At 38.4% G+C, this 27,548-nt stretch overlaps 1 pseudogene; it reads right to left on the reverse strand.

Annotated features, from left to right (window-relative positions):
* LOC116632772 overlaps window positions 1–3,053 on the reverse strand; it is a 23,601-nt pseudogene extending 20,548 nt beyond the window's left edge.
* Between the last annotated feature and the right edge of the window lie 24,495 nt (window positions 3,054–27,548).

The raw sequence follows: 27,548 nt of genomic DNA on the forward strand, positions 1-27,548 counted from the left end.
GGGGGGGGGGGGGGGGGGGGGGGGGGGGGGGGGGGGGGGGGGAAGGGCGCGCGGCTGAGGCGGGAGCTCCTCGACGGGCGGGGACAGGGTGGGGCCCGCGCCTCGTGTGGTGGCGTCGGTGCCGGGCTGTCTGTGAGGGTGCGGGGAGGCTGCCTCCGGGGCGCGAAGGGCGAGGGCAGAGCCGTCGCCAACCCCACACGGTGCCTGCCGCCCTCGAACGCCCTCTTCGGTGCAGACGCCTGGTACCTGCCCTCCGACGGGGGGAATCCCGGGTAGCACCTGGGTTCCAGGGTTCCGAGGTCGAAACTGGGGGACCGTTAGGAGAAAGTGGCGTTGTCTTCCAAAAATCGAGGTTGGGTCATCTGGGAAAGGCAGTCCTGCTTCTCAGGCTCCGTCAGGCCGCGTGACGAGGACGACGGCCCAACTTCCTCGGAAGGTCGACACGGATCTGGTTAGGCAGCCAGTGGCCGGTCCAGCGAGCCGCACGCACTGACACCGCTCTCCGTCTTCTCTCCCAGGACAGCGTCGTTGGGCTCGTGGTGCTGTTGGCGACCCTCTTAGTACCGTGTGCTTTTGTGCTGAGAAACCTGCGCGGGTTCAGAATGAGAGTAGGTGCCGGAAGATGCAGAGCGGTTATTAACATCCGACGAGTTTTAAATAACAGTGCTTAGTTGGGGTGATGACGCAACCATTGTGGGTATTCAGTTTCATATCCGTTTGTGTATGGTACCTGTTTTGCACTTTTTTGGTCCAGTGCGTTACATGAAGATGAGTTTGTGTACTCATTTAAAAATGTTAAATAAAGTTGAAACGTTCATGCACGGTATGTGATCACAGATCATTTTTTCAACGTCGTGAAAGCTGAGGAGAATTCCATGATGAAAAATAGAATAATGAGGGATGCCTGGGTGGCTCAGTAGGTTAAGTCTGCCTGCGGGTCAGGTCATGATCCCAGGGTCTTGGGATGGAGTCCTGCATTGGGCTCCTTGCTCAGTGGGGAGCCTGCATCTCCCTCTGCCTGCCTCTTTCTCTCTCTGACAAATAAATAAAATATTGAAAAAGAATAATGAGAACAGCAGTGAGAGGTCAGACTTAGTGATGGAGATCATGCCATCAAGTGTATTTTATGGGAGTGAATGCGTGTATCTAGTAACATCAACATTAAAAGGTTAGATATACAGCAGTAAGGTAATACAAGTTTAGTTAAATGATTCTTCTTACTATTTTTATGTTCCATTGATACTGCCCCTTATAGTAATGAGATCCAGACTTTAGTTTTCACTGTGGAAATACAACTTTTTATTAATTTGTCTTAAATTTGCCTCTACGTTCTGGGATTTAGTAAGTGTCTTTGTACCTCTCATTTATTGATTTTATTATTTTCTACAAGTTGCCTTTCAAGTTTGAAGAATTACATATACCTTTGTTTGAATTTTATTTTATTTATTTTTAAAGTAGGCTCCATGCCCATCGTGGAACCCAGCGCAGGGCTTGAACTCACGAACCTGCGATCAAGACCTGAGATGACATCAAGAGTTAGATGCTTAACCGACTGAGCCACCCAGGGACCCCATACCTTTGTTTGAATTTAGGTCACTTTGCCAGTTATGGTGACTGTGGGCAAGAGATCTAAACTCTGAGCCTGTTTCCTTATCTATATAATAGGAACTTAAAATTGCTCTCTTGAAGGAATGTTGTGCAGGAATAAAACACTGAACAAAGATAAAACACTTCCCAGGATAGTACCTGAAACAGAGTAATCAATAGACGTTATTGTTAAGAGAATATGTGTTTTACTAATATTCAGCAAGTGTCATATTTGTGTGATATGCCAGGTATTGTCTAAGGTCAGTGAACTGAAAATAGATCTCTGCCTTTGTAGGGCATGGAAGACTTGCATTTTAATTACTTCACTATTGTATTTGCACTTTGAAATTTATATTGGTGTGTTAGGTTTCTCCAGAGAAACTGAGCCAATTTTTGTGTTTATATATAGAGGAAGAGAGGGGGAGATTGATTGATTGATTGATTTTAAGGAATTGGCTCACAATTGTGGATGCTGGCAAGTTCAGAATCTGCAAGGTTGAGAGTCTCTGGCAAGTTAGAGACTCAGGAAAGAGTTGCAGTTTGAGTCTGAAGTCAGTCAGCTGGTGGAATTAAACTTTCAGGAGAAGTCAGTATTTTTCTTAAGGCCTTCAATTGCTTGGATATGGCTTACTAACATTATAAGGGCAGTCGGCTTTAGTCAGAGTCTACTGATCTAAATGTTAATCCTGTCCAAAAATTACCTTCACAGAAACATATAGAATAGCATTTGACTGAATGTCTGGGTACTGCAGCCTACCTAAGTTGACAGAAAATTAAACATTCACAATAGGGTAAAATAATTTTTCAGAGGGAAACCATGAAAAGGGTTTGATACTTTTAAAATTTAAAGGTATGAGTACAGTAGCTGATTGAAATCTTACCCATTTAAGATTCACCTTCTCAGGGTGCCTGGGTGGCTCAGTTCGTTGGGCTCCCAACTTGATTTTGGCTCTGGTCGTGATCTCAGGGTTGTGAGATAGGGCCCTGTGTTGGGCTATGCGCTCAATGGGGAGTTTGCTTGGGATTCTCTCTCTCCCTCTCTCTGCCCCTCTTCCCCATGTGCGCATGCACGCTCTTTCTCAAATAAGTAAAAAAAAAATCTTAAAAAAAAAAAGATTTACCTTCTCTGTTCACTGATGCAAATCCGCTCTTAGACCCTTTAAAGAACTCTGGCCCATCAGGACACAGACTCAATATTTTGGTTTCTTGTATTCACCAAGAGCACGTTCCTGCTGCCCATTTTGAAACTTTTTCTTCTCTGACTATGATGACTTTATGCTTAAGCTTCTGATGCCTTCCTCTATGTGTTCCAGCTAATGACAGAAGACTGGTTTACCTTTGTGCTGGCTAGGGAAGACTATTGAATTATAGGAGTCTTTTCCATAGAACTTAAGCACCAAATTTCTGAACCATTTATTTGACATCATTCTCATGGAATAATGCTGTGTTGGGAGGTAGTAGCTCATTTTGATGAGTGAGCTCTATTGCCCTGTCATGTTACTTAACTTTCAGTGCATAAATGTGTCACATTAAAAGTACAGTTGATTCTTGTTACTTGGGGTAGTTGTGTTCTATAAAGTCGCCATGAACACTGAATTGGTGAATACTGAACCATTGTTCCTAGGAGAAATACCAGGTTACATTCCTGTGAGCCTCTGGTCACAACATTTTTGTAAGTCTATCAATATATAATCTTGTTTTATGTTTGTTTCTGTTAAAAGATACCTTATTTAATATGTATTACTGATCCGTGATTTATAAGCATTGTACTCATGGACAATAGCACTATAACTCATGTCTGAATGAAACATATCTAATACATGTATTTTTCCTGTAAGACCCATTACCATATTTTTGTGATTAGGAACTTTAGATAGCACTTAAACACTGTGTATGGGGCCCATTTTAAATAGTGAAATCACCAACACAAAATACAAAAACGTAAAAAAACAACACCAGATAAGCCATGGGAAAGACTTGTTCACAGTATTACAGAATGAGAGCTGAAACAAGAACGCAGAGCTTTGCATTGTTTGACCTCAACATTGCATGATTCAAATTTTTTGCATGTCTGTGAGATGTGAAAGTGTTGCCTTCATTTTGGATTTGAAAATAATTTTAGTGAGTAGGGGAATTTGCAGACATGGAATCTACAAATAATGAGGATTAAGTTTTATTCTTAGAGGAGGTCTTGCTCTCATTTATGAAACATTTTGGGAATTCTTATTTTGAAAATTTAAGAATTTGCAGGATGTTCTTTTGGGAAAAAATAAGTCCGGAGAAACCTCATCCCTTGAGGTTGGATTTTTGAGGAATAACTTAAAAAATGTGAGTATGGCTTTGGGGAATAAATGAAGTAGTGCAATTCTTGGCTTAAAATGAGATTTGATAATAAAGTAATTATCTGGTGAAACTGCCAGAGGGAAACTACAAAAAGATTATAAAATATTTTGATAATGATGTCATTGGTGGATTAGAACTTTCACTATCCATTTCCCAGATGAGTACTTTATTGGCTAACATTCACTTGGCATCTGATAAACCATTAACTCATTAGTGGGTATATATACTGCCTATCTGTCTCATATCCACAGCCAGATTTAAAATTCCTTGAGGAAAGGTGAGGTATGATAATGTTTTTAATCCTTAGGTATAGCATTGTGGATAAGTCTAAATATTTGCTTTGATCAGAAGACTGAAATTTCTCCTTCCTGTAAACAGGTATGTAATGAGCTTCTAATATGTATTCTATACATAGGAGTAGGGATAGTTCCTATCCTATTGTTTTTCCAGCACTTAGCTCGATGTCTGGCACATATTCTGAGCTTTGTTTTGTTTGTTTTTGTTTTTAATATACCAAATGAGTGGTTAAGGTGCTGGTAAGACAAATAGAATTCATCTCACTGGCCAAATTCATCTTTTCTAGTAATGGCTGTCTGTAGTGCTGTGTTGAGGAAGATCATAAAAGAAATGGAATAACTTTAATCAGTATAAATAAAATGTACCATCTATATTGACCCAGCATATCAATTTTTCCTTGATAACTTTCGGCAAAGAAATTTATAGAAATTGTAAATTAAGGTCCTTAGGTAAGGACTTACAAATTGTATAATATATTTATAAGCATAATGAACACAATATTTAATTTTTAAGCATGATAAACACAATATTTGTGGTAAATATTCTTAGATTCTTGGAAGGTTGATAGTTATGAAATCTTTCTATTTAGAAGGATAAGGAGTGAGTTATTTTTCAATACAGGAAAACCATTTTCTGTAGAAAGTTCCATTTATTTTTAAAGTTCTGTTGCTATGGCAAGTTGCTGAATTTGGGTAAATCACTTAACTTCTGGAATTCTGTTTCCTTTTCTGTAAAATGAACAGGTTGACCTAGACCAGTGATTTTTAACTTTTTGCTTTATTCAAATTGATATATCATTGAAATATTTTGCAACTTACCATGTGAACAGGGCATTTTGATTTTTTTTTAAATAGTAACCTGAGTTAGTAAGAATTAAATTTCATAAGTCAAGTATTATTGTATTTGAAAGTACTTAAGATTTAATAATAAGTATATAAAATGATCCCATTTATAATTTATGAATAAACATGTATGTACAATATGATACTTGGGTAGGCCCTTCAATGGGGAAAATCACTTCTCTAATGTCATCTACATTATGTCAGCCTTCACTCTTCTCAGCTTTATCACTACATTGTTCCCACCACACCTTTACTTGGCATCACTTAGACTTCTACTCGATTCTCCTCCACCAGGACCTTGCTGTTTTTTTTTAACTTATCCATCCACCTTGTCCACTTTCATTTAAGTGTTTTATTGCCAATACCTTTAGCTTATTTGCCCTTTTATTTTTTGTCCGTGTGCCCTCCAAAATACAAACCATGAGTAAATCTCAGTCCCTCAAATTTTGGCTTGGGCAAGTGCTGCCTAGGAGATCACAGAATCAGACTATTAGTGCTATTAGAAATCCACTGTTTCTAAACTAATAACCCCCAATGCTTATTAAAATTCTTTTCTCTTTTCCTTTACTTTTCATTGTAGTGGCTAATTTAAATCTTGTGTATCTTGGCTTTTTATTCTATTAGCTCTCTAACCCAATCTTAGCAGACTACCTCATTTTTCTTTCTTTCATTATTTTATTTTATTATTTTATTTATTTTTTATTTTATTATTTAGGGTGCCTGGGTGGCTCAGTTGGTTAAGTGACTGCTTTCGGCTCAGATCATGATCCTGGAGTCCTGGGATCGAGTCCTGCATTGGGCTCCCTGCTCAGCGGGGAGTCTGCTTCTCCCTCTGACCCTCCCCCCTCTCGTGCTCTCTCTCATTCTCCCTTTCTCAAATAAATAAAATCTTTTAAAAAAATAAAGATTTTATTTGTCAGAGAGAGAGAGTACAAGCAGGGGGAGCAGCAGGCAGTATCAATGGATGATCCAAAGTCATCAGTGATTTTGTCAATAAATCTAGTAGTTTTTAGCCCTTACCTTTTTCCAATACTTGATCTTATTTACTCCGTTTTTGAAATATAGGTATACCTCAGAGATATTAAGGGTTTGGTTCCAGACCATCACAATAAAGTGAGTCAAATGAATTTTCTGATTTCGCAGCTCATATGAAAGTTATGTTTACACTTCACTGTAGTTTATTAAATGTTCAATAGTATTACATCTTAAAAAACAATGTTAAATACCTTAATGTAAAAAATACTGCAAAAAAAAAGGTAACTATCACCTCAGCTTTCAGCAAGTCAAAATCTTTTTGTTGGTGAGGAGGGTCTTGCCTCAGTGTTGATGGTTGCTGACCGGGGTGCCGGTTGCTGAAGTTGGGAGTGGCTGTGGCAAGTTCTAAAGTAAGACAACAATGGGGTTTGCCCCACTGATTGGCTCTTCCTTTCATGATTTCTCTATAGCATGTGATGCTTTTTGATAGCATTATACTCACGGTAGAACTTCTTTCAAAATTGGAGTCATGCTTCTCTGACACTGCCATTGTTTTATCCATTAAATTTATGTAATATTTTAAACATTTTTGTTGCTTTTTCAACGATCTTCACAGCATCTTCACCAGGAGTAGATTCCATCTCAAGAAGCCACTTTCTTTGTCAATCCGTAAGAAGCAACTCCTCAGCTGTTAAAACTTTAATCATGAGGTTGCAGCAATTCAGTCACATCTTCAGGCTCCACTTTTTTTTTTTTTTAAGATTTTATTTATTCATTTGAGACACAGAGATACAGAGAGAGAGAGCATGAGCAAGGGGGGAGATAGAGGGAGAGGGAGAAGCAGGCTCTCTGCTGAGCCAGGAGCCCGACGTGGGGCTCGATCCCAGGACCCCGGGATCGTGACCTGAGCCGAAGGCAGACGCTTAACCATCTGAGCCACCCAGGCGCCCCCAGGCTCCACTTTTAATTCTAGTTCTCGTGCTGTTTCCACCACATCTTCAATTTCTTCCTTCACTGAAGTCTTGAACTCCTCACAGTCATCCATAAGGGTTGGAATCAACTTCTTCCAAACTCCTGTGAATGTTGATATTTTGGCCTCTTCCAGTGAATCATGAATGTTCTTAATTGGCCTCTTCCAGTGAATCCTTTCCAGGTTTTCAATTTACTTTGCCTAGAGTTGTCAGAGGAATCACTGTCTACGGCACCTGCAGCCATCATGTATTTTTTATATAATAAGACTTGAAAGTTGAAATTATTCCTTGATCCATGGACTACAGAATGGATATTACATTAGCAGGTATGAAAACAGCATCCATGTCCTTGTACACCTCCATCAGAGCTGTGGGTGACCAGGTGCATTGCCAATGAGCAGTAATATTTTGAAAGGAATTTTTTTTTTCTGAGCAGTAATTCTTAACAGTGGGCTTAAAATAGTAAACCATGTTGTAAACAGATGCGCTTTCATTCAGGCTTTGTTTATAGAGCATAGGCAGAGTAGGCTTGGGACAGAAAGCCAAGATGTGTTTAACTCTGTATTAATTATGCAGTAAGAGGGAATCAGAAGAATATGGTATGGTCTGAAGGTGAGCTTAGCTCCAAGGGACCAGTAATTCTCAACCTACTCACTGCTCACTGGTTCCCCTTAATGGTTTCCCAGATCTGGTGCCAAATTTTGATTCATGCACACAATTTGTTTTGATTATAGCTAAGTGTTCAAGCATACCTTGGAGATATTGTGGGTTTGGATCCAGACCACTGCAATAAAGCAAGTCAAATAAATTTTTTGTTTCCCAGTGCATGTAAAAGTTACGTTTACATTACAGTTTCTTAAGTGTGCCATAGCATTATGTCTAAAAATACAATGTAGGGGTGCCTGGGTGGCTCAGTCGTTAAGCGTCTACCTTCGGCTCGGGTCATGGTCCCAGGGTCCTGGGATCGAGCCCCACATTGGGCTCCCTGCTTGGCGGGAGGCCTGCTTCTCCCTCCCCCGCTCCCCCTGCTTGTGTTCCCTCTCTCGCTGTTTCTCTGTCAAATAAATAAATAAAATGTTAAAAAAAATAAAAATACAATGTAAATACCTTAATTAAAAGATATGCTATTGCTAAAAAATGCTAACTATTGTTGCCCTTGGGTGGTGCAGTCGATTAAGCATCTGTCTATTGGTTTCAGCTCAGGTCATGTTCTCAGGGTTGTGAGATCGAGCCCTGCATCAGGCTTTGCTCTCAGTGCAGAGTCTGCTTAAGACCCTCTCTACTACTTCCTCTGTTCCTACACCCTGCACCCTTGCACGTGCGCTCTCACTCACTCTCTCTCAAATAGATAAATCTTTAAGAAAAATGCTAACCATCATTTGAGCTTTCAGTGAGTCCTAATCTTTCTGCTGGTGGAGGGTCTTGCTTCAATGTCAATGGCTGCTGTAGTGGTTACTGAAGGTTGATGTGGCTGTGGCAATATCTTAAAATAAGACAACAGTGAAGTTTGCCTCATTTATGGACTCTTTCTTTCACAAATGGTTTCTTTGTAGCGTGCAATGAGTAATAATAATACTTTGAAATATTACCAAGCAGTAGATCTCAGCAATGGGCTTAAAATATTCAGTAAACCGTCTTGTAAATAAATGTGCTGTTATCCAGGCTTTGTTGATCCATTTATAGAATAGAGCACAGGCAGAGTAGATTTAGAATAATTCTTAAGTGCCCTGGGATTTTAAGAATGGTAAATGAGCAGTGGCTTCAATAAAGTCTCCAACTCCATTAGTCCCTAACAAGAGAAGAGTCAGCCTGTCCTTTGAAGGCTTTTTTTTTAAAATTTAAATTCAAGTTAGTTAACATATAGTATAGTATTGGTTTCAGGAGTAGAATTTAGTGATTCATCACTTACATATAACACCCAGTGCTCATCCCAACAAGTGCCCTCCTTAATTCCTATCACCCATTAAGCCCATCCCCGAAGCCGCCTCCCCTCCTGCAACCCTCAGTCTGTTCTCTACAGTTAAGAGTCTCTTAGGATTTGCCTCCCTCTCTGTTTTTATGTTATTTTTCCTTCCCTTCCTCTATGTTCATCTGTTTTGTTTCTTTTCTTTTTTTTTTTTTTAAAGATTTTTTATTTATTTATCTGAGAGAGAGAATGGGAGACAGAGAGCATGAGAGCGGGAGGATCAGAGGGAGAAGCAGACTCCCCGCTGAGCAGGGAGTCCGATGCGGGACTCGATCTGGGACTCCAGGATCATGACCTGAGCCGAAGGCAGTCGCTTAACCAACTGAGCCACCCAGGCGCCCCCCATCTGTTTTGTTTCTTAAATTTCACATATGAATGTAATCATATAATATTTGTCTTTCTCTGACTGACTTATTTCTCTTAGCATAATAACCTCTAATTCCATCCACATTGTTGCAAATGGCAAGATTTCATTCTTTTTTTTTTTTTTTAGATTTTTATTTATTTATTTATTTGAGAGAGAGAGCGAGAAACAGCATGAGAGGGGATAGGGTCAGAGGGAGAAGCAGGCTCCCCGCTGAGCCGGGAGCCCGATGCGGGACTCGATCCCAGGACTCCGGGATCATGACCTGAGCCGAAGGCAGTTGCTTAACCAACTGAGCCACCCAGGCGCCCAAGATTTCATTCTTTTGATGGCTGAGTAATATTCCGTTGTATATATATACTACACCTTCTTTATCCATTCATCTGTCGATGGACATTTGGGCTCTTTCCATAAATTGGCTATTGTTGATAGTGCTGCTATAAACATCGGGGTGCATGTACCCCTTTGAATCTGTATTTTTATATCCTTTGGGTAAATATCTAGTAGTGTAATTGTTGAGTCATAGGGTAGTAGTATTTTTAACTTTTTGAGGAACCTCCATACTGTTTCCCAGAGTGGCTGCACCAGTTTTCATTCCCACCAATAGTGTAAGAGGGTTCCCCTTTCTCTACATCCTAACTAACATCTGTCATTTCCTGTGTTGATAATTTTAACCATCCTGACTGGTGTGAGGTGGTGTCTTACTATGATTTTGATTCGTATTTCCCTGATGAGTGATGTTGAGCATCTTTTCATGTCTGTTAGCCATCTGGATGTCCTCTTTGGAAAAATGTCTATTCATGTCTTCTTCATATTGCTTAACTGGATTATTTGGTTTTGGGGTGTTGAGTTTGATAAATTTTTTATAGATTTTGGATACTAACCTTTTATCAGACATGTCATTTGCAAATATCTTCTCCTTTTCCATTGGTTGCCTTATAGTTTTGTTGATTGTTTCCTTTCCTGTGCAAAAGCTTTTTATCTTGATGAAATCCCAGTAGTTCATTTTTGCTTTTGTTTCCCTTGCCTCTGGAGACATGTCTAGCAAGAAGTTGCTAGGGCCAAGGTCAAAGAGGTTGCTGCCTGTGTTCTCCCCCAGGATTTTGATGGTTTCCTGTCTCACATTTAGGTCTTTCATCCATTTTGATTTTATTTTTGCATTGGTATAAGAAAGTGGTCCTTTTTTTTTTTTTAAGATTTTGTTTATTTGAGAGAGAGAACGAGTGGGGGGAGGGACCAAGGGAGAGGGAGAAGCAGACTCCTTGCTGAGTAGGGAGCCCCAATGTGGGCTTAATCCCAGGACCCTCAAATCACGACCTGAGCTGAAGGCAGCCACTTAACCAGTTGAGCCACCCAGGTGCCCCCAAAGTGGTCCAGTTTCATCCTGCATATTGCTGCCTAGTTATCCCAACACCATTTGTTGAAGAGACTCCCTTTTTTCCATTGGATATTCTTTCCTGCTTTGTCGAAGATTAGTTGACCACATAGTTGTGGGTCCATTTCTGTGTCCTCTATTCATCCATTAATCTGTGTATCTGTTTTTGTGCCAGTACCATACTGTCTTGATGATTACAGCTTTGTAATACAGCTTGAAGTTTCGGATTTTGATGTGTCCCACCTTGCTTTTCTTTATCAACATTACTTTGGCTATTCAGGGTCTTTTCTGGTTCCATACAAATTTTAGGATTGCTTGGTCTAGTTCTGTGAAAAATGCTGGTGTTATTTTGATCAGGATTGCATTGAATGTGTAAATTGCTTTGGAGTAGTATAGACATTTTAACAATATTTGTTCTTCCAATCCATAAGCATGGAATGTTTTTCTATTTCTTTATGTCTTCTTCAATTTCTTTCATAAGTGTTGTATAGTTTTCAGCATACAGATCTTTTACCCTTTTGTTTAGGTTTATTCCTAGGTATGTTATGATTTTTGATGCAATTAGGTTTATTCCTAGGTATGTTATGATTTTTGATACAACAGATTTCTGTATGTTGATTTTATATCCTGCAACTTTGCTGAACTCATGTATTAATTGTAGCAATTTTTTGGTGGAGTCTCAGTTTTTCTACATAGAGTATCATGTTGTCTGTGAAGAGGGAAAGTTTAACTTCTTCCTTGCTGATTTGGATGCCTTTTATTTCTTTTTTTATCTGATTGCTGAGGCTAGGACTTCCAGTACTATGCTGAACAACAGTGGTGAGAGTTGACATCTCTGTTGTGTTCCTCATCTTAGGGGCAAAGCTCTGTTTCCCCATTGAGGATGATATTAGCTGTGGATCTTTCATATATGGCTTTTATGATGTTGAGGTATGTTCCTTCTATCCCTACTTTCTTGAGGGTTTTTATCAAGAAGGGATGTTGTATTTTGTCAAATGCTTTTTCTGCATCTATTGAGAGGATCATATGGTTCTTATCCTCTTATTAATGTGATGTATCACATTACATTGTATCACATTACATCACATTACATTACATTCAATCACATTGATTGAACCAATCCTGCAGCCCAGGAATAAATCCCACTTGATCATGGTGAATAATACTGTTGGATTTGATTAGCTTGTATCTTGTTGAGACATCCATGTTCATCAGGGATGTTGGTCCATAATTCTCCTTTTTAGCGGGGTTTTGTCTGGTTTTGGAATCAAGATAATGGTGGCCTTGTAAAATGAGTTTGGAAGTTTTCCTTCTATTTCTGTTTTTTGGAACAGCTTCAGAAGAATAGGTATTCTTTATTTTTTTTTAAAAGATTTATTTTTTTATTTGAGAGAGAGAGTGTGCACACACAGAGGGAAGGGGCAGAGGGAGAGGGAGAGAAATCCTCAAGGAGATTCCCCACTGAGCTGAGAGCCTGATGTAGGGCTTGATCCCAGGACCCTGACATCATGACCTGAGCTGAAATTAAGAGTTGGATGCTCAACTGACTGAGCCACCCAGGGGCCCTGATACTAATTCTGCTTTAAATGTTTGGTAGAATTCCCCTGGGAAGCCATCCGGCCCTGGACTCCTTTTGTTGGGAGATTTTTGATTACTGATTCAATTTCTTTCCTTGTTATGGGTCTGTTCACATTTTCTATCTCTTCCTGTTTCAGATTTGGTAGTTTATGTGTTTGTAGGAATTTATCCATTTCTTCCAGATTGCCCAATTTGTTGGCATATAACTGCTCATAATATTCTCTTAAAATTGTTTGTATTTCTCTGGTGTTGGTTGTGATCTCCCCTCTTTCATTTGTGATTTTATTTATTTGGGTACTTTCTCTCTCTTTTTTTGATAAGTCTGGCTAGGGGTTTATCAATTTTGTTAATTCTTTCAAAGAACTAGCTCCTAGTTTCGTTGATCTGTTCTACAGTTTTTTGATTTCTATATCATTTACTTCTGCTCTAATCTTATTTCCCTTCCTCTGCAGGTTTTAGGCTTTATTTGTTGTTCTTTTTCTAGCTCCATTAGGTGTAAGGTTAGGTTGTGTAATTGAGACTTTTCTTGCTTCTTGAGGAAGACCTGTATTGCTATATACTCCCCTTTTATGACTGCCTTTGTTGCATCCCAAAGGTTCAGAACTGTCGTGTTTTCATTTTCATTTGTTTCCATGTATTTTTTAATTTCTTCTTTAATTTTTGGTTAACCCATTCATTGTTTAGTAGGGTGTTCTTTAACCTCCATGTATTTGTGGTCTTTCCAAATTTTTTCTTGTGGTTGTCTTCAAGTTTCATAGTGTTGCCTGAAAATCTGCATGGTATGATCTCAATCTTTTTTTTTTTTTTAAGATTTTATTTATTTATTTGACAGAGAGAGACACAGTGAGAGAGGGAACATAAGCAGGGGGAGTGGGAGAGGGAGAAGCAGGCTTCCCGCAGAGCAGGGAGCTGGATGCGGGGCTCGATCCCAGGACTCTAGGATCACGACCTAGGTGAAGGCTGAGCCACCCAGGTGCCCCTGATCTCAATCTTTTGGTACTGGTTGAGGCCTGATTTGTGACCCTGGATGTGATCTCTTCTGGAGAATGTTCCATGTGTACTTGAAAAGAATGTGTAGTCTGCTGCTTTAGGATGAAATACTCTGAATATATCTGTTAAGTCCATGTAGTCCAGTGTGTCATTCAAAGCCATTGTTTCCTTGTTGATCTGCTTAGATGATCTGTCCATTGCTGTGAGTGGGGTGTTAAAGTCCCCTACTATTATGGTATTATTATCATGAGTCTCTTTAAGTGTGTTATTAATTGATTTATCTATTTGGCTGCTCCCAAGTTGGGGGCATAAATATTTACAATTGTTAGACCTTCTTGTTGGATAGACTCCTTAGTTATGATATAGTGCCCTTCTTCATCTCTTATTAGTATTTGGTTTAAAATCTAGTTTGTCTGATATAAGTATGGCCACTCCAGCTTTCTTTTGATATCCATTAACATGATAGATGGTTCTCCACCCCCTCACTTTCAATCTGGAGGTGTCTTTGGGTCTAAAATGAATCTCTTGTAAGCAGCATATTGATGGGTCTTTTTTTTTTTTTAACCCATTGTGATACCCCTGTGTCTTTTGATTAGAGCATTTAGTCCATTTCCACTGAGAGTAATTATTGATAGATATGAATTTAGTGCCATTGTATTACCTATAAAGTCACTGTTCCTGTAGATCATCTCTGTTCCTTTCTAGTCTTTGTTGCTTTTGGTCTCTTTCCCACTCAAAGGGTCCCCTTTAATATTTACTGCAGAACTGGTTTAGTGTTCACGAACTCCTTTAGTTTTTGTTTGTTTTGGAAACTCTTTATTTCTCCTTCTATTCTAAATGACAGTCTTGCTGGATATAGTATTCTTGGCTGCATATTTTTCCTATTCAGCATGTTGAATATATCATAACACTTTTTTCTGACCTGCCAAGTTTCTGTGGAGGTCTGCTGCTAAGCTTATGTGTCTACCCTTGTAGGTTAAGGACCTTTTGTCCCTAGCTGCTTTCAGGATTCTCTCTTTATCTTTGTATTTTGCCAAGTTTCACTCTGATATGTCTTGGTGCTGACCTGTTTTTGTTGATTTTGAGGGGTGTTCTCTGTGCCTCTTGGGCTTGAATGCCTGTTTCCTTCCTCATATTAGGGAAGTTCTCAGCTAAAATTTGTTCAAATAAACCTTCTGCCCCTTTTTTCCTGCTCTTCTTCTGGGACTGCTATGATATGGGTAGTATTGTGCTTTGTGGAATCACTGAGTTCCCTAAGTCTATATTCGTGATCTAATAGTCTTTCCCTCTTCTTTTCAGCTTATTTTCCATAATTTTATCTTCTACATCATCTGTTAGATCCTCTAATTCTTCCATCCTTGTTGTGATTACATCTAGTTGGTTTTGCACCTTGATTATACCATTTTTTATATTGGCCTGACTAGTTTTTAGGTCTTTTATCTCTGCAGCCAGGGTTTCTCTGGTGTCTTCTGTTTCTTTCAAGCACAGCTAGTATTCTCGTGACTGTTGTTCTAAATTCTTTTTCAGATATATTGCTTATATTTGTTTTGAGAAAATCCCTGGCTGTGATTTCTTCTTGATCTTACCTTTGGGGAGATTTCCTCTGTTTTGCCATTGTGTCTAAGTTTCTGTCTTTTGTGTGTTTTCAAAGGTTGCTATATTGCCTGCTCCTGAGAGTAATAATATAACTATATTAAGAAAGGGTCATATACTGTCCAGGGCCTCGCGCTTTAGGAAGTGTTTCTGGTGTGTGCTGTGTGCACTCTGTTATGTTTTGGCTACTCTTTCCCACAGGTCAGTCCTCTGCAGAGTTCCTCTTTGCTTGCAGTGGGGAGTGTTTGGACCTTTCCCTAGGTGTGCTTCTGTTTGTTTAAGATAAGTCTGATTTAAAAAAAAAAAAGCCTGATCCAAGAAAAAAGGGACAGAAAAAGCAAAGAAACAAACAACAGAACCACTTTTCCCTCTTTTCCCAGGGAGGGAAACTTGCCACCACCACTGTTCAGGAGGCCCTCACAGAAAAGAACAATCTCCCCTACTGTGTCCCAGGCTTTCATCAGATCCCTACCCTCAACCTGTCTGTGCCTGGGCCATCAGCATGCCCAGTGCCACAGTTCTCCTGTGTTTTATCTCTGGCCAGTGGCTGGGGTTCAAAACTCTGAATCTTAAAGGACTCAGCAATGTGTGGACCCACTTCCCAACCCTGGAGGAGAGCTTTGCAGTACTGTGCCCAGTACCATTTTGTCCCAGAAAAGCAGTCACATGCCTGCACAGGTGCCAGGAGTCTATAGTGAAGCACAATGAAAAGCTGTGACCAGGTTATCTGCCCTCTGCATGTGCTTCTGTTCCCTGCTTTGAATGGACACTCAATGGAGACCAGTGTGCCTTTCGTCCTTGGAGAGACAATATACCCTCTTCCAAATGTCCTCCAGGAAGGGTAACATACTACAGGATGACCCAAGGGATCCCCACCCCATGGCATCTTGCACAAACCTTACGTACTGCTCTCTCTTCCGCTCTCTCCCTGACTTCTCTCTGTGAAAAGGGCTCTGTAGCGGCACAGCTTTTCTCTCCCCTACTTCATGTCTCCAAACCTCACATCTGCCATGTTTTCTCCCTCCATTTGTGCAGATTGTTTTCTTAATCCTCAGATAGATTTCCTAGTTGTTCAAAATAATTTGATGTTGATCTAGTGTGTTTGAGGGACAAGGCAAGCACAGGGTCTCTCTACTACTCTGCCATCTTAACTCCTCTCCTGTCCTTTGAAGCTTTGGAAGCTATGAAAGTTCTAGATGGCATCTTCTCCAATAGAAGGCTGTTTAGTTTACCTTGAAAATCTTGTTTAGGGGAGCCACCTTCATGAATTATCTTAGCTAGATCTTTGGGAGAACTTGCTGCAGCTTCTCTATCAGCACTTGTTATTTCACCTTGCACTTTTATGTTATGGAGACAGTTTCTTTTCTTAAACTTCATGAACCAACTGCTGCTCGTTTCAGACTTTTCTCCTGCAGCTTCCTCACCTCTCTCAGCCTTTATAGAATTGAAGAGAGTTAGGGCCTTGCTTTGGATTAGGCTTTGGCTTAAAGGAATGTCGTGGCTGCTTTGATGTTCTATCCAGACCACTAAAACTTTCTCCATATCAGCAATAAGGCTGTTTCGCTTTCTCATCTTTCGTGTATTTATTGAAGTAGCACTTTTAATTTTCTTCAAAAACTTTTCCTTTGCATTTGTAACTTTGCTAACTGGCGCAAGAGGACTAGCTTTGGTCTATCTCAGCTTTCAACATGCCTTCCACACTAAGCTTAATAATTTCTAGCTTTTGATATGAAGTGAGAGATGTGTGACTCTTCCTTTCACTTGAACACTTAGAGCCCATTGTAGGGTTATTAATTGGCCCAATTTAAATATTGTTGTGTGTCAGAAAATAGGCCCACATGGAGGAAGAGAAATGAGGGGAACAGCCCATCAGTGGAGCAGTCAGACACACACATTTATTGATTAAGTTTGCCATCTTGTATGGGTATGGTTCATGGTACCCCCAAACAATTTCAAGAGTAACATCAAAGATCACTGATCACAGATGACCATAACAAATGGAGTAATCATGAAAAGGTTTGAAATATTGTGAGAATTACCAAAATGTGACACAGAGACATGAAGTGAAAATCTATTGGAACAATGATGCTGATAGACTTGGTTGATGCAGGGTTGCTGCAAATCTCCACTTTGTAAAAAGCACAGTCTCTGTGAAAGCATAGTAACTCGAAGTACAATAAAATGAGGTATGCCTGTAATCTCTTCAGTGGTATCATATACTTAGATATCACACACTTTACTTACCTCCCATTAATTTGATTGTTCTTTTTTTAATTGAAATATAATTGACATATAACATTATATTAGTTTTAGGTGTACAACATGATTTGATATTTGGAAACATTATGACATCATCACTACAATAAGTCTTGTTGCCATCTGTCACTGTACAGAGTCATAACATTTTTTTTCTTATGATGAGAACTTTGAAGATCTACTTTCTTAGCAACTTTCAAATATGCAACAATACAATATTATTGACTATGGTCGCCATGCTATACATTATATCCCCAAGGCTATTTATAACTGGAATTTTGTACCTCTTTTTTTTTTTTTTTAAGATTTTATTTATTTATTTGAGAGAGAGCATAAGTGGAGGTGGGGAGGGGCAGAGGGAAAGGGAGAAGCAGACTCAGGGAACCTGATGTTGGGCTCGATCCTAGGACTCCAGGATCATGACTTGAGCCGAAGGCAGACACTTAACCGACTGAGCCACCTAGGGGCACCTGGAATTTTGTACCTCTTGGTCCCCTTCATACATCCCTGCAACCACCAATCTGTTTTCTGTATTTGTGAATCTTGTTTTGTTTCATTTGTTTTTATAATCTACATATAAGTGAAATCAAACAGTATTTGGTTTTGTCTGACTTATTTCACTTATCGTAATACCTTCAAACTCTCAAAGTCTATCCATGTTGTCACACACAAATGGCAATTTCATTGTTTTTTAATGACTGAGTAGTATTGCATTATATATATATATATATTATATATGTACGTATACCACATCTCATATGTATATATACTATATCTTCCTTATTCATCCATCAGCACTTATGTTGTTTCTCTATCTATGCAGCTATTGTAAATAATGCTGCAATAAACATAGGGGTGCAAATTTACCATTGCATGTCTTGAAGTAGTGTTTTCCTTTTCCTCAGATAAGTGCCCACGAGTGGAATTGCTGGATCATATGGTATTTCTATTTTTATTTCTTTTTTATTTTTAAAAAAAATTTGAAAAGATTTTATTTATGGGGCACCTGGGTGGCTCAGTCGTTAAGCGTAAATAAATAAAATCTTAAAAAAAAAAGATTTTATTTATTTAGAGAGAGAGAGCGTGCATGCACGAGCAGGGGGAGATGCAGAAGGAGAGGGATAGAGTATCCCAAACAGACTCCCCACTGAGCATGGAGCTCCATGTGGGGCTCAGTCTCACAACTCTGAGATCATGACCTGAGCTGAAATGAAGAGTCAGTTGCTTAACCGATGGAGTCACCCAGGTGCCCTGATAGTTCTATTTTTAACTTTTTGAGGAACCTCCATGCTGTTTTCCATAGTGGCTACATCAGTTTACATACCACCAATAGTGCATGAGTGTTTCCGTTTCTCCACATCCTCCAACACCTTTTACTTCTTGTCTTTTTGGTAATAGCTATTCTGACAGGTATGAGGAGATAGCTCACTGTGGCTTTGATTTGCTTCTCATTGTGGCTTTGATTTGCTTCTCCCTGATGATGAGTGATATTAGGAATCCTTTCATGTACCTGTTGGCCATCTGTATGTCTTCTTTGGAAAAATGTTCATTCAGGTTCTCCACCCATTGATTAAATTAGATTTTTTGTTGTTGTTGTTGTTACTGAGTTATATGAGTTCTTTATATATTTTGGATATTAACCCTTTATTGGATATATTGTTTGCAATTATCTTCTCCCATTTGGTAGGTAGGCTTTTCATTTTCCTGACGGTTTGCTTTGTGTAGAAGCTTTTTAGTTTGATATAGTCCCACTTGTTTGTTTTTGCTTTTGCTCACTTGTCTTTGGAGCCATGTCCAAAAAGTCATCACCAAGACCAATGTTAAGGAGTTCACTGCCTATATTTTCTTTAGCAGTTTAGGAGTTTTATGGTTTCAGGTCTTACATTAAAATCTAATCCATTTTGAGTTGATTTTTTTGTATGCTGTAAGGTAGTGGTCTAATTTCATTCTTTTGTGTGTGGCAGTCCAGTTTTCCCAATACCATTTATTGAAAAAACTCCTTTCTCCATTGTATATTCTTGCTTCCTTTGTCTTTAGTTAATTGGTCATATATGCATGGATTTATTTCTGGGATCTCTATTCTGTTCCATTGATCTATATGTTTGTTCTTATGCCAATAACACAGTGTTTCGATTACCATAGCTTTATAATAAAGTTTGAAATCAGGGAACATGATGCCTCTAACTTTGTTATTCTTTTTCAAGATTGCTTTGACTATTTGAGATCTCTTGTGGCTCAATCCAAATTTTAGGATTGTTCTATTTCTGTAGAAAGTGCCATTGAAATTTTGATAGGGACTGCATTGAAAGTAGAGATTGCTTTGGGTAGAATGGGCATTTTGATAATATTAATCCTTCCAATCCATGGGAAAGGAATATCTTTCCATTTATTTATGTCTTCAGTTTCTTTCATCAATGTCCTACAGTTTTCAGTGTACAGGTCTTTTGCCTCCTTTGTTAAATTTATTCCTAGGTACTTTATTCTTTTTAATGCAGTTATAAATGGGATTATTCTTAATTTCTCTTTCTGATAGTTCATTGTTAGTATGTACAAATACAACAGATTTTGTATGTTGATTTTATACCCTGTAATTTTACTGAATACGTTTATTCTAATAGTTTTTTGTGTGTGGAACCTTAAGGGTTTTCGATACATAAAATCATGTGTCTGCAAATAGTAACAGTTTTACTTTTTCTTTTCAATTTTGAATGCCTCATATTTTTTCCTTGCCTAATTGGTCTGATTAGGACTTCCAATATTATGTCAAATAAAGTTTGATTGTTCTGTTAGTCTTAGCCTCCCTTCCCCTCTGTTTAAAATTTCTTCTGTCTATATATTCTCATCCCTTTGGTGACTTAATTACTATCTACTTGTTGATTACTCCCAAATCAGTCTTTCTATCCTAGATCTTTCTCCTGAAATCCAGAGTTACATCTTTTGGCCCAGCATTTCCTCTTGGATATTGCATAGATATTTCACATTAAAAATATTCAACCTGAAATCTTTCTCCCCTCACATCTGCTCTTCCTGTATGCATTCATTCATTCATTTATTAAGTATTGGAACAACTCCTGTATACCACTGTACACTGTATTAAGTACTGGATATATACTAGGAATGAAATAGATAACATCATTGCCTTAATTTAGTTCAGAGGGGGATACAGACAAGCATGTAAATTTAAATATATAATCACAAATAAGATATGAAGAATAGCCAGGGGACGACCTAAAAGAAGTTGGGGGAGGGGGAGTCATTGAAGATATGTTTGCTAGAATGATATATAATTTGAGACCTAAAAGATAAAGAGGTGGGGAGGAAATTATAATTTTATACAGAAGGAACATCATAAAGGAGATCCTATGTGGCCAAGATCTTGACATTTTATAGAACTAAAGAAAGCTATGTAACTAAGTGTTGTAGGTAAGAGACAAGGTGGTTGTGAGAAGATGATTTGGGGTAGGTGGGAGCCAAATCATAGCTGGCCTTATAGATCATGTTATAGATTTTAACATTTTTATTATATGTACAAGAGAGCTATTTAAGGGTTTTGAACACGAAAGTGATAGGATCTGGTTTTAGGAATATAGAGCAAGTAATTTAAGCTTATTAAAGTTAATGTAATGAGACATGAATCATGTTTGCCTTGAATCTCAAAAGTAAGATACCATGGTTTTTATTTCAGCAGCCTATACTGGAAATAAACATAGGAACTGTCCTTGATGGTCTTTTTCTTACTATAGCCCTAGTCTCATAATATCTTACTGATTTTACATTTTTAACTTATCTTACACGGACCACTTCTTTTCACCCAGCTTCAGCTTCCCCTCTTAACATCTCTTAACTGTCCGCCCAAGCTGTGCTGTAGTTATATTCAAATACTTATGTTTTCATGCCCCTACCCTACCAATACATGAGTTTTCAGATTGCCTCCAGTCTTGACACAGATAACTACTATCTCTAGAATGCTTTCTTCCTCCTTCTACTCTTTACCTCTCCAATTCCCACTTTGGCTTAGAAAATTACTCACTTCTATTCCTCTCACAAGTCTCAAATTTAATATGCCCTTTGGGAAACTTGTCCAGCCTCCATGTTCCCGTGACATCCTCAGCTTACTCTTAAAACAGGTGTAATCTGTTCAAGAACGTGTTTACTTCTGGCCCACTCTTTCTTGTAGGTTGCAGTTCTTTGAGGTCCCAACCCAAATCAAGGGAGGTTCACCCATTTGCTTGATTCCCTCCTTTCCTTTGTGCTTCCTCTGTACCCCCCTTCCTCTTCTGCTCTCTACCTTGGTTGATTCTGGATTCTAGTTTCTATCTCCCTACTCCTGAGAGGCTGTCAAAAGCACTTCTTCCAGAATTGGCAAATGCAGGGCTTACCTGTCTTAACTTCTGTATTTCTCAGTTTTGGGATTGCTAAGTGTTCAGAGTCTTCAATATCTTCAAATTTTTTGTTCCATTTGTCTAGTTGCTCAGCAGAAATATTGGTCTGACTTAACCTATGCTGCCATTTCCAGAAGTAGAGGCCCTAGTATATATTTTTTCAGTATATAACTATGTGATCTAATTTTCCAGATTTTGACATATTTATTAATCTGTTTTTAAAACTATGGTTAAAGTAAGTGAAAAGTGCTCTCTATATAAAGAGAATGGGGAGTTCAAAATTATCTAAATTCAGTTTTTTGAAAGTTTTAATTGAGGTATAACACATAGTGTGAAAGTTGTAAGTATATACCTCAATGAATTTCACAAAGTTAATATAGCCATGTAACCAGCACTCAGAGAAACAGATTACCAAGTTCCAAGAAGCCATTTTTGTTCCCCCTTCTAATCATTAGGCTCCTAAAGATAATGCCTACCCCAACGTCTAATAGCATAAATTAGTTTTGTCTGTTTGAACTTTATATAAATGGAATAATACAGAACACACTATATTACCTCTGTCTTCATTAACTCAGTGTTATGTATGTGAAATTTATCCATGTTGTCGCTTAGGCTTTATCTTAATAGATTTATTGTAGGTGGAAGAAGATTAGATAAAGAAGGTAGACTCGGCACGTATGTTCCATCTGCAAATAAATCTGTAGAAAAACACAGCTCAGTAATCACAATAGATGGATGTTTTTGTAGTAGGGAATTCCAGGCTCAGTTTCAACATATACAAGGAGTGGGAGGGAAAAAAAGCATAGAAATTTTCAAGTAGAGAAGTGATCAGGCCAGCAAATTTCACCAAATACTTGAGAAAAATCAACACCATGAAAAAGAATTACCAACTTTAAGAAATAGAAAAACTAAAACTGAAAAACTCAATACAGCAAGCAGAGAAAGATTTTAGAACAACTATATTCTTAAAGATTTGAGAATGTTGCATCCTTGACTATGAAACAGATCTTGGATATTAAACCTGTGATTGTTAAGGTGAAGAACAATATCTGGGCTAAATAACAGAGTGACACAAAGTACAAAATAGCTGTAAGAGCAAGCTGTGAAATTCTTTGAGAACATAGAAGAAAGGTCATGGGATTAGAAATGGTAAGAAAAAAAGCACATGGAATATAGATTCAGGAATTCAGTATCTGTCTGATAGGAATTCCAGATAGAATAGAGAAAATGGAAGGGAGGAAATAAAGGAATCAAAGAAGAAAATTTTCCCAGAGCTTGAAAGGACAAAATCTTCACATTACAACAATGCACCAAGTGCAAGTAGAATAAATTATGAAATGCTTACACCTAAATACATTATGGTGAAATCTGAGAAGACAAAGAAAGGATAAAGAGAGTTTTCTATAAAGCTTTCAAACAGAAAAAAAAAAGGCATCTACAAAGAATCAGATCTCTCATTGTAACAGTCTTTGAAGGTAATGAAACAACACTTTTAAAGATAGGGAAAATAAGTTTTTAACTGATTAGAATACTATATCTCACCCTCAAAACATTTAAGTGGGAGGGAAAAATAAAGATATTTTTTAGATGTACAAGGCCTCAAAGTTTACCACTTGGGGTATTTCAGTTGGGTTGTGGGTTGTAGAAAATGATCCTTTCCTTTCTTGCTCATGCAGAGATCTTTTTTTAAGTTTCTAATTTAATTAATTAAGGATACACATGATGTTACGAATGAGGTTGCACAGAGCAGATCAGATGGAATATATCTTAGTGCATCATTTCATGGCCCTCAGGTTCTTAATGGGATGTGCAGCTGTTGGAGATGATATCCAGGCAGAAAAAGGTTCTGTTGGATCTGGGGAAACTCAAGCCTTCGTATGTTTTTGACCATTTATCTTGAGGTTGAGGTCACCAGTCAGAAATAATGTATGTGCTTCCATTAGTGGGAACAAATATTTGGCTGTCTTGATTTTTAACCAAAAGACAGTATTACCAACACTTATCCTCCTCCGGGAAAAGGAAGCAGTGGTGTCTGTCCAATGTTCCCGAGCCTCTTATTTCATAGAAATTTTCTTTTTTCACAGCCCTGTCCTCTTGACTCTTACTTGGTGGCTTTCATACTGATTTTGATTTGAAGACTATCATAAATCCGTTTCTCTACATTTCTCCTGCAAATGAATCCAAGGAAAAGGAAGAGATGGGTAGATGAAATAGTGTTGAAAAAGACCAAACAAAATAGTTAAGTCTAAGCAATAGTTGATTTGTAAAGAATTTAGTAATCTGGAACTGGACTCTCAGATGATCCCCTCAGATAGTAGGGTATGTATTGGAGTAATGGTGGATGGTGACCAGTGGAGAAGCCTATAGATATTGATAGAGATATGTTGGCCATGGGGCTGATATTTAAATGAAAATGTGTTTCTTCAAAATTTAAGGATAGTTATAATAAGAATAAAAATAGTATATTTTTCAAATTTCTAGAGGAAAAAATGGAAAAGAAAATCTGAATAAAGGCAGGAAAGTGAAAACAGCAAAAATAAAGAATTGTAAATTAGAAAAATGACATAAGAGGGCAGGAATAAGTTTTAAAATGTTAGTAGTTTCAAGTGTGTTGACTCCCTGTGTTAGTTCCTGGGCAGTGGTAAGGGCAGGCAGACCAATCTAAGCAACAGGCTACGCAATTTGTCCTGGTCAGCTCTTATTCAGGGCAGCAGGAGAGTGACCATTTTGTCTTTCTCTAGTCCATGATTTCTCCTAGGGATGGGAATAATGAAAATAGAGAAGTCAATATGAACATGATAGCTACAATGTCCTGATCAGAGTCAATGTGAGAAGCAGTAGGGATATAGCATCCCTGTGAAACGGCTTAGATTTACATATTTATGCAAAATCCAAAACTCCTTCCTTCCTCTCTTCCTGTCTAATACTTTCTCAGAGTGATTCTACTGCACCACATGCTCTGGAACCACTTTAGGCCCATTTTTCAGTTTTTGTTCATTTTGCAGTCATAAATGAGTTAGATATTGCTTTTTCATTATATCTGCATTTTTCTTTGATTATTTTTTATTTGTATTTGGGTTTGGCTCGAGGATAAGTATTTCTGATACACTGAGACTCTTTTAATTTTACTGGCAATCAAAAATTTAATTTTTTCTATTAGAGTATTCATATTGGTTTTTTTTTTTAAGAAAGAATTTATTTATTTATTTGACAGAGACACAGCGAGAGAGGGAACACAAGCAGGGGGAGTGGGAGAGGGAGAAGCAGGCTCTCCACTGAGCAGGGAGCCCGATGCATGGCTTGATCTGAGGACCCTGGGATCATGACCTGAGCCAAAGGCAGACTCTTAATGAGTGAGCCACCCAGGCGCCCCCATATTGGTTTTTTTAAAAATCCACCTATATTACTAGAGACACAACCCCAAAAAAATTGAAAGTAAAGGGCTTGTTCTTATGTGAAAGACGAGAATGCCTACTCTGCTTTTCTTCAACATTGTACTGGAAGTGCTAGTCAGTGCAAGAAGGTAAGAAAAGGAATACATATTAAAATGAAGAAATAAACTGTCACTATTTACAGATAGTTGTGTACAGGAATATCCAAAAGCATGTACAAGTAAATTATTAGCATTAATAAATAAGCTTAGCAAGGTGTGGGATAGAAGATCATTAAGCAAAAATCAATCAATTGTAATTCTGTGTATCAGCCAGAAAAGTTGTAAAATGAAATAAAAAAAGCAACCATTTACAGTAGTATAAAAAATGAATACACTGGGAATAGATCAATGAAAAGGTGTATAATGTCTTTAATACAGAAAAGTATACATTCTTTAAAGAAATTAAAGAAGACCTAAATAAAGAGATTTATACCTTGTTCATAGATTGGAAGACACAATATCCTAAGGATGTCAGATTATCTTCAAATTATCTTCTCAAATTATCTGTAGAGTCAAAACAATCCCAAACAGAATCTCAAAAGTGTGTGTGTATATGTGTATGTGTACTTGACCAGCTGATTCCAAAGTTTATATGGAAGTACAAAGATGAAGAACAGCTGAAACACTTGAAGAAAAGCAGCAAGATGGGATGACTCAAGATATCAAGATCGTTTTTTTGTAAAGCCACAGTAATTGTGACTGTGTTATGTGCACAAGACTGTGTAATTTGCACAAGCGGAGTTCAGAAATAGAGCCATTGATGGGGCGTCTGTGTGGCTAAGTTGGTTAAGTGGCTGCCTTCGGCTCAGGTGTTGATCCTAGGGTCCTGGGATTGAGTCCCGCATTGGGCTCCCTGCTCAGCGGAAAGCCTGTTTCTCCCTCTCCCTCTGCCTGCAGCGCTGCCTACTTGTGCTCTTTCTCTCTCTGTCATATAAGTAAATAAAAATCTTAAAAAAAAAAAAGAAATAGAGTAATTAATATATAGACACTTCATGAGGCAAAGGTGCCACAACATTGCAGTGCATAGCAGTAGATTAAGGATAGTCTTTTTAGGGGCGCCTGGGTGGCTCAGTTGTTGGGTGTCTGCCTTCGGCTCAGGTCATGATCCCAGGGTCCTGGGATCGAGCCCCGCGTCGGGCTCCCTGCTCAGCAGGAAGCCTGCTTCTCCCTCTCCCACTCCCCCTGCTTGTGTTCCCTCTCTCGCTGTGTCTCTCTCTGTCAAATAAATAAATAAAATCTTTAAAAAAAAAAAAAGGATAGTCTCTTTAATAATTTCTGTGGACAGGTATACACCCATATTTATATGTAAGAAACAAACTTCTACTTCGTACCACAGCCAAAAATCAGTTCCATATGGGTCATAGATATGACTATGCATAGCAAAACAACAAAGCTTATAAGATAAAATAGAAGAATATCATAATGACTCTGAGGTACAGAACAATTTTATTTTAGAGAGAGAGAGAGCGTGCATGAGAGAGCACATGAGTCGGGGGAGGGGCAGAGGGAGAGAATATCCAAGCCGACTCCCACAGAACATGGAGCCCAACCCAGGCTTGATCTCATGACCCTGAAATCATGACCTGAGCTGAAACTAAGAGTAGGACACTTAACCAATTGAGTCACCCTGAGATAGAGAAAAATTTTAAAAAACAGAATTAAGGGGTACCTGGGTGGCTCAGTCGGTTAAGCGTCTGCCTTGGGCTCAGGTCATGATCCCAGGGTCCTGGGATCAAGCCCTGCATTGGGTTCCCTGCTTAGCGTGAGTCTGCTTCTCCCTCTATCTCTCCCTCTCCCTCTGTGTGCACGACCTCTCTCTCCCTCTCTCTCAAGTAAATAAATAAATCTTAAAAAAAAAAACAATTAAAAAACACTAGCAGTATATGAAAAGGTTGACAAATTTGACACTAAAATGAAAATCTTCTCTTCATTAAAAGACAAACTGAAGAGAGTGCAAAAGTAGGCCACAAAGTGGTAGAAATTATTTGCAACATGTATAATCAACAAAGGGCTTGCGTGTAGATGATGTTAATACCCCTACACATTGACAGGAAAAGAAAATCTATAAAAAATGATCAAGGATTTGCATAGGAACTTCACAGAGAGGACATCGAAATGTCCAACAAACATGAAGAAATGTTCAATGTGCAACTCGTTAGTGACTAGAGAATTGCAAATTAAAAGAGAAACTGCTACAGGATTACTTGAATGGCTTAAATTTTAAAAAAACTTCACTTCTAGGAGGAGCAAGAACATGCAACCACAAGAGTGGGTGGAAGTGTAAATTGGTACAACCATTTGGAAAACAGTTTAGTGTGTAGTAAAGATGAAGATGAGGCAGTCCTGTGACCGGCAATTTCACATTTAGGTATGTACCCAACCGAAATATATCTACATAGGTACTGGGAGACCTGAGTCTTAATGTACATAGTATCATTATTTATATTAGTTTCAAATGTAAATAACTCAAACATCTATCACCAAGAATTGAGAAATAAGGTTTTAGTATATTTGCACAATGGAAATACTATACAGTAATGAAAATTAACAAAAGACAGTTACATTCAACAACAAGGAAGCATTTCAGAAACAATGT

Source organism: Phoca vitulina, unplaced genomic scaffold (genome assembly GCF_004348235.1).
Source record: "Phoca vitulina isolate PV1807 unplaced genomic scaffold, GSC_HSeal_1.0 scaffold7, whole genome shotgun sequence".
Classification (NCBI taxonomy): domain Eukaryota; kingdom Metazoa; phylum Chordata; class Mammalia; order Carnivora; family Phocidae; genus Phoca; species Phoca vitulina.